Here is a 13446-nt window from a genome sequence, read left to right on the forward strand (position 1 = left end):
AAAAGAAAAGTTTCCAGAACAAAACAACTTGCATGATATAATCCCACCTTTAAAAGTTTGTATGTGTGTATACCCAAAGGGAGAGAGATGGAAAGATCGTTATCAAAATAGAAGTGGCAGTGGGGCGCCTAGGTGGCTCAGTCTCTAAGCATCTGCCTTTGGCTCAGGTCATGATCCCAGGGTCCTGGGATCAAGCCCCACATCTGGCTCCCTGTTCAGTGGAAAGTCTGCTTGTTCCTCTCCCATTTCTCCCGCTTGTGTTCCCTCTCTCGCTGTCTCTCTGTCAAATAAATAAAATCATTTGTATGTCTTCTTTGTAAAAAGGTGAAGGTCCTCTGCCCATTTTTAAGATTAAATTTCCAGGTTTGTTTTGTTTTGTTTTGTTTTGCTGTGGAGTTGTTGGACCTCTTGATTTCTAACGCTGTATCACAAAGAGAAAATGCTGGATTTTTAAAAGACAAACAACTGACTAGAAAGAGCAGAAAAGAAGATGATAGAAATATTCTAAGCCTTAGTTTGGGTGGTGGTTATACAGGTGAAACTCACAGGTTCAATGTCACTGAGCTGGATGCTTAAGATGTATACCCTTTTCTGTATAGAAATTATACCTCAATAAAATTAACAATGGGTATATGAGATACACTAGTTGGGGAGACTGTGATGTACCCAAATATTTTGAAAACAAGGTAGGAGTTGAGTCATGGGGGTAGTGTGGGTGTGTAACTCTCAGGAGGGGTCCAATCTGTTCCCATAAGATTGTTACATGATCTACATTTCTTGGGCAAGCACCCCCAAAATCGGAAACCATTTTGCTTCATCTAGGACAGCTGGTGGGTAGACGCAACTTCCTTTACCAAGTCCTCTACCCAAGTGGGATTTTGCAGGTAAAAACTCATGAACAAAGGGCACTGGAATGGATATTTAGAGGAACAAAAGAAATGGAAAACACAGTCCTGCTGAGTAATACACTCTTGGAACAGATACAGAGCCATTAAAGTCATATGTGTAATCAGAGCCTAGAGTGGGTAATCGGGTTAATACATAGCAATTGCTTTGGCTTTGGGGGTTCAACATTCTAAACAGGTGTCAGGGTATCAAGACTGCATCACCTGGGAAGCCTTTCATATTTTTAAATATTAATTAATATTCTTAATAACCTCTTTCTCATGGCCACTCAGCCCCCTCAACCCCATGCCTGGGCTCTTGGAGACATTTATCACCATAACTGAACAGTGTGTAGAGGAGCCCCAGGGGTGACTTCTTATTTTGAAAGCACTGCTAGCCTTCTCGCACCAGCTTGCTGGGCTTTTCAATTTGGTACCTGTGCCTGGTGTTAATCTTCCTCTGTTTACATGGAATTGGGATATTTTCTCCCCAGGTCATCAATCTCCAGTGTTTTTTATTTGGGGAAGTTATTTTCACTGTCAATCTTCACTAAGTGCCAATAAGATGACAAAAGCAGCAGGCTTTTGAAAAAATCTAATAGTAAGAAATCAGTCAGACTCTTTCCATTCAACTGTGTGCCTTTCATATGTGGATATAGCTTTATTTTATTCTTTTCAAGCCTTATTATAGCCATGAAGAATAAGCATTAGAACTCAGCCCTCCATGGTGCTGCTCTTTGCCCCGCATAACGGAGGGAGGAAAGCTTTGAACCATTCAAGATGGGAGAAGGGACAAGCAGTGGAACAATTTTTACAGGCTGGTCATTTAATGTGGTTTTGGCAAAACAACTTTCAGGAGTACCCAACCTCCTTCCTTTCCCCCCACCCCTTTTTTTAGGGCATTTTGTAATTTACTGGCTTTAGCCCATTTAGTTCAGGTGGTTAACCAGAGATGTTGGTGAGGTCAAGATTATATGGTTATTATTCAATACTGTCCAATATTGACCAGTTGAGAGGCAAATTTACACAATGGCAGAAACATGGGTTCTAGAAGCAGACAGATCTACTATGACCATAGATTGGTTAATTAACCTCTCTGAGTCAGTTATAAAGACAAAAAATGAATAATATTATCTAGTTTTCAGGGTTGTTAAGGAGAATTAAATGAGAGGATACATATACATGTCTGTTGCTTATTAGTTGCTCACCAAATAGACATGCTTTTATTAGCTTGTCTCCAAAAAATGTTTTCAAAACTGTAGATGGCATCTTACCTCTTTCTGACCAACTGTCTTAACAAATGTTGACTCATACCAAGGCAATACTGGGCACATAGTATGATTTCAATACACATTTAAATAAATGAAATATGCTCCACTACCTTTAAGAACATTTCCATCTGTGTTCAGCAGAGGAACTCCCTTATCTTTTCTTCTTTGGACAAAGGTATATCTGAACTGGTGTGAGGTGGGATCTGGATGGAAAGAGGGAAAATTGTGTTCTGATGAGATAAAAAGGTGGGGACCAGGCCCACCATATGATCCCAGTCACCTAACACACGTAGGGACATTCTGTCCGACCTATCCGTAGCCTCTGGAATAAGGTCATGCCATTCTGCTGGGCTGCCTGGCCCCCCTACCCTTTCTGTGTCCAGACATGGAATGTGGACCTTCCCTCCTCTCTTTCCAGATATACTGTGGGGCTCTTCCCAACTTGAAGCCTGCTTTGCCCTAGTTTTCCACCATCTTGGCCCCAATTTTTAGTTCTCTGCAAGACTGATCCTTATAATTGACACTTCCTTCAAACTCCCTCTATCAGTGAAAGAGAAAAATACTGGAAATAGAGTCCAAATTGAACACCTGGAAACAAGAGGGACAAAAGAAAGGAAACGTTTAAATAAAAGTGGGGTATGGTGGGGAGAGGCAGAGGCATCCCGAAGTGAAATCATGTTTATGATCACTTCCCCAAACAACAGAACAGGGAGTATGAGAGTTGTGAATTCATAAAAGTTGTCCTGGCCCATCTTTTCATCCTAAGAATGTGAACAACTTTATCACTGTTGAAAATGAGTCACAGAAAAAGTTTGTTTGATTCCTATGCAAAATTACTATAAAGAAGAGAATGTAAGATAGAATAACACTTTCACAAGCAATAAAGACAGCAAGAAAGATGTGCTTACAAAGATGATAAAGACTGGAACCACATTTTTTTCATAATTATAATTTTTTAAGTTTATTTACTTATTTATCTTAAAGTAATCTCTACATCCAACATGGAGTTCAAACTCATGGCCCCAAGATCAAGAGTTTCATGCTCTTCTGACTGAGCCAGCCAGGGGCCCCTGTAACCACATATTTTAAAACAAACTAACAGCAATCAAGGAAGTGACAAAAAAGCAATAAAAGTGTGAATCAAAGTTAGAAAATTTAAGAAAATCAATGATATAACAAAAGGAAGTTTTGAGAAGAAAGAAATAAACACAGTACAACTTAAATATAGGGAAAATTATTTCAGAACTTTGAAGATAAAATTAGAAGGAACTCAAAAGTAAAATATTAGCATAAATAAAGGTTTAAGAGAAAATTTGCAAGGGAGGAAAATCTTTAAGATAAGTCACCCATCTGGGTGACTCAGTTAAGCATCTGCTTCAGCTCAGGTCATGATCTCAGGGTCCTGGGAAGGAGCCCTGCATTGGACACCCTGCTCAATGGGGAGCCCTCTTCTCCTTCTCCCTCTGCATCTCCCCCAGCTTGTGCTCTCCTTCTGTGTCAAATAAATAAAATCTTTTAAAAATTACAAAATAAATAAATGCAAAATAAAAAATGCAAAACAAGATAAACATGATTCAAGAGAAAGTTAGATAATAAAAAAGCAAGAAAAATGATTATATATACATACAATAGGAAGCCCCAATGCAGAAAGCCAACACAACAGAGGAGAGAGATACTCCAACTATAACTCAACAAAATTTTTCTGAAATAAAATAGACACAAAACTACATATTGTTTGGGCACATTATGTATATGGGAAACTCAACACAGAATGACCAAAACTGAAGGGAAAAAAGCCTGGACATCCAGGCAAGAAGATCATACCGCTTATAAAGGAAAGAAAATCAGATTACCCTTATATTTTTGATGTAATACTTTATGTCTCAAATCAATAAAATAATATCATTAAGACATTCAAGGAACATAAAATATGAGCCAACATTTTATATTCAGCCAAAATCCCTGCTGAATTCAGAGACCAGCACAAGGTTGGATCTCACAATTGATGAGATCAGGACCTGAGCCCAAACTAAGAGTTGGGTGCTTAACGCACTTAGCTACCCAGGCACCCCCAAAACACGTTTTCAAAAAAAGAGAATTTAAAGCTAAATTCTTTATGAAGACAGAACTGTGTCTTCACAGTGACAACTATGTACCCAATAACAGCTTCCATAAAACAAAAATTAGAAGAAATATAAGTAGAAGGAAAAAAATACATCTAAAAATAATACTAACTCATCTTGCTCAATTCCAAATAGATCACTTAGGGGAAAATCAATAAGAACGCAGAAGATTTATGCAATATGGCAATCAAGTAGGTCTTATAAAAGTCTAACTCTTCACCCCAAGAATGGAGGATATATCTTTTCCACTGTGCATGGAACATTCTTGAAGATTGACCACATCTTAGGCCACACACACACAAAAAGTCCACAAATTGTAAAGAATTTGATCCTGATCAAAATGCTGTAAATTAATTACAAATGCAGACCACCCACTTGAAAATTTAAAAACTCACTATTCAACAAACTCTTGAGTCAAAAAAGAAATACTAAGTAGAACTGTAGGATATCTTGAAGCTAACGATAAACAGTAAACAGAAGAAAAAGCCTATCTATACATAATTCAATCAATAAAAAGGAAACATAAAGTTAATGAATTGGATAACCAACTTTAAAAAGAAAAAGAACAGGGGCACCTGGGTGGCTCAGTGGGTTAAACCCTTTGCCTTCGGCTCAGGTCATGATCTCAGGGTCCTAGGATCGAGCCCCGCATCGGGCTCTCTGCTCAGCAGGGATCCTGCTCCCCCTACCCCCACCCTGTCTCTCTGCCTATTTGTGATCTCTGTCTGTCAAATAAATAAATAAAATCTTAAAAAAAGAAAAAGAACAAAAAGTAAATCAGGGAAAGCAGAAAGATGAATTAATAAGGATGAAAACAAAAATTAATAAGGAAAACTGTTTTTTTTTTTCTTTTTTAGAGAGAGCATGTAAGCAGGGTGAGGGGGCAGAGGGAGACAGAGAGAGAATCTCCACCAGGCTCCACATTCAGAGCTGAGCCCTGACACTCCACCGAGTCGAGTTGAGAGTCAGATGCTTACCTGATTGAGCTACCCAGGGCCCCAGAAAACTGGTTCTTCTTCTTCTTCTTCTTCTTCTTCTTTTTTTTTTTTTTGGAAGCTTTTATTTATTTATTTGACACACAGAGAGAGATCACAAGTAGGCAGAGACGCAGGCAGAGAGAGAGTGGGGGAAGCAGGCTCCCTGCTGAGCAGAGAGCCCGATGAGGGGCTTGATCCCAGGATCCTGAGACCATGACCTGAGCTGAAGGCAGAGGCTTCAGCTCTGAGCCACCCAGGGGCCCCGAGAAACTGGTTCTTAAAAAAAAAAAAAACAATTGGACAGATAAACTGCTAAACTAATTAGTTAAAATTAGGAATGTCAAAGGGAAAATCCATCAAAACAAAGGAAAATTTAAAAAAATACATAAAAAGCTACTTTGCACAACTCCATATGGAAATACATTTGAAAATCTTGATAAAAGGAATGTATTTACATTCATTTTATGTATTTTTTTAAATTTAAAGTAGCTTTTTATGTATTTTTTTAAATTTTCCTTTGTTTTGATGGTTTTTCCCTTTGACATTCCTAATTTTAGAAAAATGTGGTTTAGGGGCAGTTGGTTAAGCATATGCCTTCAGCTTGGGTCATAATCATGGATTCAGCTCTCGCTCCTTGCTCAGCAAGGGAGTCTGCTTCTCCCTCTGCCCCTCTCCCTGTTCCTGCTCTTTCTCTCTCGCTTTCTTTCTCTCAAATAAATAAAGATAGGAATAAAATCTTTTCAAAAGAAAAAAAAAGAAAAACATGGTTGAGGAAAAAATATAGTTGTAGAAAAATACAGTTTACTGAACTGACCCCAATGGACAGGTATAAAAAGTCCACCATACAGTCTTCTAGGGCTTCAGTTACATAGAGAAACTGATCAAAATACATTGCAGTGATGTGCCTGGACACCCTGAGACAACCCTTTCCCTAAAACACTACCACAGGAAATTTAAAAAGAAAAGCTGATGATATTGTATTTATAATCCAAGAAACAGTTTTGTTTTGATGGGTGAACTCCGCCTGGAATGAGCATGAACCAACACAAGAATTAATACACATTTGGATAAGCACTAAAGCCTATAACATCCTTAGACCGTGAAGGATAGCCCAGTTGTTGGAAAACTGGTCCCCTGCTTCCTTAAACCCTCCTTTAAACTCCTAGCACTGCGCAAATGCTATGGGAAGCTTCTCCCAACTCCCTCCCACAGAGACACCCCAGGACACCCCAGTGTCCATCCCGTTTGCTGCAGCAAGCTCAATAAACCCAACTTTTTGACTACAGAAGTGTACCTGGGCACCTTTCACTGGTGGGCACTGGCCGATGTCTTTGTACTAAATCCCTTAAACCACAGGACTCATGTAGTCAAATCTAGGCATAACGTCCTATTCCAGGAATTTGACTCTAATGACAAAAAGGTAAAACAAAATTTCTTTAAAAAAGAAACCCAATCTGTGTGAAGGAGCTCTAAATAACGCACCACCCCTCCCCCGCAGAAGACTTTCTTCTCCCGTTGGCTTTGTTTACATGTCTGCCCACTGTTTTGGAGGATCACCTTGTTACCTTAGTCTCAGTCTCAACACTCTTTGATTCCCCCTCCGGTCTCCTCTCTCTTTCCATTCCTCCATGACGTTGGTTGATTTTGCCTTCTCAACGAGAAAGGCTCTTCCCAGGAAGAGGAGGACAAATGAGGTTCAGGTTTTAGGGTCCTTTGGGCGGGCAAGGGGAGAGGGAAAGTGACAAAACTGTCCTAGGAGTAGCTTTTGGTCCTCTGACTATTATAGCGTTTGACAGTTTATAAACAGGTTCCTTTTCGTGGACTCATCCTGACAGCACCTTAAAAAAGAAGAGGTGTTGGCCATTGTGGTACCTCCCACTGTGCAGTTGGGGGGGGGGAAGCTCAGAATGGCTAAGCTCCCCCTCCCCCACCCTGAGCCTCTTGTTACAAAATCATCTCCTCCTCTGAGAGGCTCCTACTGCGTATCAGGCTAATGCTAGGTGCTTCATTGCAGGACTTCTCAATCATATACCAATTAAATTAGTGTACAAATATGTACACCAATCACCTGAGCATCCTGCTAAAAGGCAGACTCTGATTCAGCATGTCTGATGGTGATATAGGAAAGACATTAGTTAGGGTTTGAAGCTGACGGCCAAGAAAGGATTCTTGAGGTGTCTTTGGCACAAAAAAGGTGGTTTTATTCAAGCATGAGCACAGGACCCGGGGCAGGAAGAGCTGCCCTGGGATCATGAGGAGTGGCCCATTATATACTTTCAGGTTGGGAGTGGGTTAGGGGTAGCGTAAGTCTCTAAGGATTTTGGAAGCAAGGTTTCCAGGACCTCAAGGGGGTGAGCTATTGTTGAGAAAAGTAATTTATTACTGTCTAATAAAACCTTATTCATGACACCCTTCAGATGAATATTAGAGGGACAGATGCATGGGGGGTGTATCTTGGGAGGGGGATAGAGATAAAGGAAGTTTCCAAAGGAATTTTTAAAAGAGTTTTTATTTATTTATTTGACAGAGAGAGAGATCACAAGTAGGCAGAGAGGCAGGCAGAGAGAGAGTGGGAAGCGGGCTCCCTGCTCAGCAGAGAGCCTGATGTGGGGCTGGATCCCAGGACCCTGAGATCATGACCTGAGCAGAAGGCAGAGGCTTTAACCCACTGAGCCCCCAGGCCCCCTCCATAGAAATTTTTTTATGTTAAAGTAGATTCACAGGATCCTAGGGGTTGGGCGAAGACTGTCTTTTGCCCTTAGCAAAGTATTAACATGGAAGCTGCTATGTTCCTAGAGGAAGGTCACTCGGCCCATTTCAAGGACTTGTCAGTGGACTCTAGGTAGTAAAGAAATTCGATTTTTCTTTTTGCCTTTGTTTCCCATGTTAATGGGACCCAAGAGTCTACATTTCTGACAAGTTCTCTGTTAGAGCCAATGCTGCAGGTCCACAGACCACACTTTGAGAGCAAGGCTTTCTAGGCGCCATCTTGGTTCAGCCTCCAAATAAACTCTCACGATAATGTTTCTCAATCCTGACCACACCAGGGTGGGGAAGGGGGGGTGGGGAGTTAAATCTTTTAATCCTCAGATGCAGCTGTACTGATTATGTCACTATCCCTGGGAGTGAGGCCCAAGTGGCTCCAATTACAAGCTAAGGTTGAGAGCCACCGCTGTAGTGACTAAGTAATAGTACCCTCATTTTACAGCTGAAGAAACTAAAGCTTAGAGAGATGAACTGCTTATCTAAAGTCCTGCTCATAGTCAATGATGGAGATAGGGCTTGAATCCAGAGATACCTGGCTTCAGAATCCATTCCTATTATCAATCCTTTCTATGGGCTCCCATAGAGACAACACTAACTTGTGATCTATTGTCCTTTACTGAGGAAAGAAGATCCACCCACATTAAACCACTAAAAAACAGCCTTAGCCCACAGATGTCCCAGTGCTAAGACTCTCAGGGTGACTTATGACCCCTTAGCACCAGGAGATTAGCAAGCTGTCCTTGGAGCTGAAGGTGACTGCTGCTCCCTCCCTCCCAGCACGTGCTCTGGAACTGACTATTCACCATTGGTTCTCCGGCTTTCCAATAAATGGTGATGGGTCAGAGTAATTTCTCTCCCATTGAGATTTTAAGTGAAGGAGAAAGCCAGGTGCATTAAATCAGTGTAATTAGCTCTGAAATGCTTATGATTGAGAAAGTGGATTCCCAGAGAGAGAGAGAGAGAGAGAGACTCTCCAAGGCTTTATCAAAGTGGAATTGTGAAGCCTTGGGCTGGACAGAAGCCAAATGTCTGCCCCTTTCTGATGGGAAGTAAAGGATTCCCTGAGGGACGGATATGCTGGCAATGGCTAGGCTTAGTCTCTCATCTGGGGGATTCATTAATGAGGGCTTAGCTTCAAAGGCAGATAACAAGCTAATCAAAAGTGGAAGGGAAGCCCTGCAAATCATGCTGCCTAATGAGTAATGCCATGAGTGCAGATGAGATGGTAGAACAGGTGGAGCAATGGGGGTGGGGATGGGGTTGTCTTCTTGGTCATGGTGCAGTCTAACCACTGACTTTGAACCAAAGAATCAGTAGAGAAGTCAACCCAAGGATAAGAATATTTTTGAAGCCAATAATGGCACAACCCTTTAATGCTAGCCACCTCCCTCAATCTTCTTTGCCCCCTGGTCATCTCATCATTCCAAAGACTGAGACCAGTGAGCCCTTGTCTACCAAGAATGCCACCTAGGACCAAGGTCAAACCCACTAGCTGAGCAGGGCAGGAAGAAAAAGAGCCCATATGAGAGGCTTCCTCTGGCACGTGTGTTTCAGAGAGAACACAGAAATGCACTGTTTACTCTCAAGAATTCAACTTTTGCTTTATGCTTGAAAATAGGTATTGGAGGGTGTCATCAAATTGAACATTGTTCTGTGTTTGAGCTGCTAAGCTCCGTAGATCGGGAAAGATATGGCCAGATGTAACAAAGGTAGTTACATTTGTCTGGTTTTCTTTTCCCCACATGACATCCTTGCTGTTTTCTGTTGTCCACATGTCTAAGTACTGGCTTAAACATTTACGGAAGATCAGTACATCTACAGATGTGAAGGAGGCCTGAGGTCTTGCTCCAAATATCACCTTTGTAGATCTTCTCTAGTTGTGGCTCTCCTGTGAATCATAGAGCTTGGAAAAGTCCAAATATTGATATGCCACCAAATTGATTATCCACATGGCCTCTGTCTTCCCAGTTGTCTTTCTTTTGCTCAGTCCTCTGTCTTCTGTGTTTCTCTCCCTCTTCATCCTTCCCCGAGATTCAAACTCTTTCCTCCTTTTTAGCATGAAGAACCATAAAGTTCCCACCCACGTCTTCCCTGAGTCTTACCCATTCAAGAGCTGGTGGTGGCCTCTGATGGGATCTCTGCCTGGGATCTCAAAGGCAGCTCAAAGTCCCTACGTGGGAAGAAGAGGTGGTGAGGTGTGAGGCCCCTCCACTCCAGGTAGAATCTTTTTCTTCTTTCCTGAGAGCCTAAAACCATCAGAGATAGCTTACACTGTTACAGGGCATCTTTTGTTGGAAACCCTCAGCAAATCTACATAGTAGATATATCTACCCACCTCCCCGGTATATCACAAAGCCCTCCCTCAATAGCTTGATAAGGAAAAGCTCTGTGCCAAGACACTCATTCCTAATATATAGTTTCCCTTGAGAGGGTGGAGAGTAGGACAGACAAGAAGAGGGAACACACACAGAACACCTTTCATTTTACACAGCCACTGCCTTGCTCTCTTCACCTCTAAACCAGTGGTTCTCTGCCTGGCTCCATCACTGGAATCACTGGGTGTGTGTGTGGGGGGGGGGTGCTTATAGGGCTCCCAACCCCCAGGCTGTGCCCCAGATCTTTCGTGTCTGAATGTTGGTGATGGGGCCCAGGCATCAGTAGTATTTGGATGATAGTAGTTTTCAAATTCGTCTGCATGCTGAGAATCTTTTGGGAGGATTTAAAAAAATACAGAAACCTGGAAACACCCGCAGAAGTTCTGACCAATGGATGTGGGATGCAGCCTGGGCCCTGGGGGTTTAAAAATTTCCCCCAACTGAATCAAATGTACAGCCAAGGTTAAAAATGGATTCTCTAACCATTTTCTTCTTTCCAATTTTCTAGCCAGGGAGTCAGCTGAGAAAACTTTTTGCTAGAAAACAGATAAACAAAAATATTTGTAATCTATGAGCTGATCGTCTTTCCACAGTGATGTACTGCTCTGAATCTACAGAAAATATGGAGCCGTTTGGGCAGAAAGCCTGTGGTTGTTGATTCTATTCTACCAGTGCCCCAATTCCTTGAGCGGCAGCCTCCCGGTCTGGGCCATGATCAAATCGTAAACAACAGATAAGAACAACGTGGATAGCAGCTGAGCCGTTCCTACTGAACTTCCACTTTTAACTGACTTCTAAGAACCAGTTGCTAGAGGAACTCAGATAATGCAACCTTCCCTGAAAAGAACACTGCGACTCTTAAAAATACTTAGGAAAAGAATCTGTCATGGATATGGGATCACATTAGTTGGTGATGGGACAGCAGCCTGACGACAAGGAATTAGAAGCACTGTAAGCTCAGGGCATTGACTTACTTGAGCATCTCCACATCCGGGGAAAGATAAAAGATTTGTGGAAAATCATAGGGGGAATTAAAAAAAAAATTATTTCAGAATGTTTAAATAGGTAATTATTGGAAATACAAGGTGAAACGAGAGATCCCTGGTTTCTGCCTAACAATTTGTTAGGCTCATATGCATGGCAGGAGAAAAAAATTTTTTAAAGATTTTGTTTTATTTATTTGGGGGAGCAAAAGAGGGACAAGCAGACTCCCTGTTGGGCAGGGAGCCTGATGTGGGACTCAATCCCAGGACCCTGGGATCATAACCTGAGCCAAAGGCAGACACTTAACCACCTGCGCCACCTAGGCATCCCAGGAGAAAATATTTTAAAGGAAAACATTAGACCTAGGAAGGTTACAGGTTCAGTCTGGTGAGACACTTAGGCCCTTCCAGCATTTCAAGGATGCATGTATATGTAGAAAAATATACTAAGAAATGGGAGTGTTTATCTCAATAAAGGTTATAAATGCAGAGTCAATAGAAAGGGTCCTTCTAAATTTGAAGTGATGGAATAGATCTCAGATTGCTAATTCTTAAATTCTGTAGTTTGCTCAGACAATTTTGTGTGTCCTCACTGCTTTTTCATTATTATTTAAAAATATTTATTTACTACTGAAACAATATATTGGTTCAATATAAGATATGATGTCTGCCTTAATACCTTCCTTGACTAAGAATCAGTTCGTAGACATCATGCAGTTAACAGGTCTGGCTGTGCATTGTGATTAGAAAATTTGGTGGTGGAGCTTCCTTCCCTTCACTATCCTTAACTACTCTTGAGTAACTGTGCTAATTAAGTGGCTAAAAAAGCAAGCAGTGGTAAAAGGACTGAGTTACAGAAGCCTGGAGAATCCCGGAGGATCAATTACAACCCCTGCATAATCACCAGTTGACTGTGGACCTAAAGGAAGGGAATCCCATATGCCTACCCTTCTTTAAACGTGACATCAATTCACTTTGGGGACATAACGATGTAGATGACTACATGGTGGATCAAGCCAATTAGAGCGTAGGGTTTGAGAATGAGGGGAGTTCTCTCCAAATTGGCTTATTACAAAGAGCCAAGAGGATAAAAGGCAGACATCAGCTTATGTGAGTACCCTATATGGCAGCATTCCTACCATGTAGGCCTTTTGCCTTTGCAAGTCTACCTCTACCACTGTATGGATCAACAGTTAGGACAGAGATAGCTAAAGTCTAAACCAACCTCTATGAAGCCAGGACCATGGTTCTCTTGCTCTCAGATGAATCTCAGCACTTCCTAGCACAGAAGGTACTCAATATTACTAGTATTCAGTAAACACCATTTGTCACTCTCTTGGTCATCCAGCACTCTCTAGGCGGGCGAGGGAGTGCTTGTGAAGTTTGGGCTCAGTCATATCCCAGTGGGGAAAAAGAGACCCAGATATGGTGTTGACTTAGTCCTAAATAACCTCATGACATTACTCAAGCCATCTAAATTCTGTGCTCACCATTCTCCTCCAGACACTGCACATATCATTTCCTTTTTGTTGACCTTACAAAGGTATTTTAGTAATCAAATGGATTAAATAAAAATGAAAGTACTCAAAGACACTCATCTTTGTGTCCATGGAGTTTTGTTTGTAGCAGGTCCCAATAACTTTAAAGTGATCTTAAAACCCCTATTTTCAGCTCTTATGTCCTAGGCTTATTGTTACTTTTCTTAGAGTTGGATGTAGGAGGAGCCAAAGGCCACAGACATCCTCAAGTTTTGATTTTTGTGGTTACCACATCTACTCAATGGTCTAATTACAGATACTTTCTCACTGATAGTCGCGCTATCTTCTGATAACATATGGGACACATGGGATATCCCTATTTTCAAGGCTTTGTCCAGGCCCCTCACCTCACCTGGACTGGCCTTCCTTCTCTTCCCAGCATAACTGAATACTTCATGTCCTACAAGCTTCTTATTTCAAGCCATCTCCAGTGGTAGTTTCTCTTTCCTTAGAATGCCAATGTTGCTTCATATAATTATCATTCTAACGTGTAAATATTTTGTCCATCCAATTAGATTATAGGCTCCAC

General features: G+C 41.4%; 1 long non-coding RNA gene across 1 annotated transcript in view; it reads right to left on the bottom strand.

Moving 5' to 3' along the window:
- Window positions 1–2336: 2336 nt before the first annotated feature.
- The window catches only part of LOC116596574, a 29697-nt gene continuing 18587 nt past the window's right edge, over window positions 2337–13446 (bottom strand). Inside the window, exons 2-3 of the long non-coding RNA XR_004288186.1 lie at window positions 10124–10267; window positions 2337–2358 (exon numbers count right to left, since the gene is read on the bottom strand). This is a non-coding gene — a long non-coding RNA (uncharacterized LOC116596574). The remainder of the gene's footprint in view (window positions 2359–10123; window positions 10268–13446) is intronic.

Source organism: Mustela erminea, chromosome 7 (assembly GCF_009829155.1).
Source record: "Mustela erminea isolate mMusErm1 chromosome 7, mMusErm1.Pri, whole genome shotgun sequence".
Classification (NCBI taxonomy): Eukaryota; Metazoa; Chordata; class Mammalia; order Carnivora; family Mustelidae; genus Mustela; species Mustela erminea.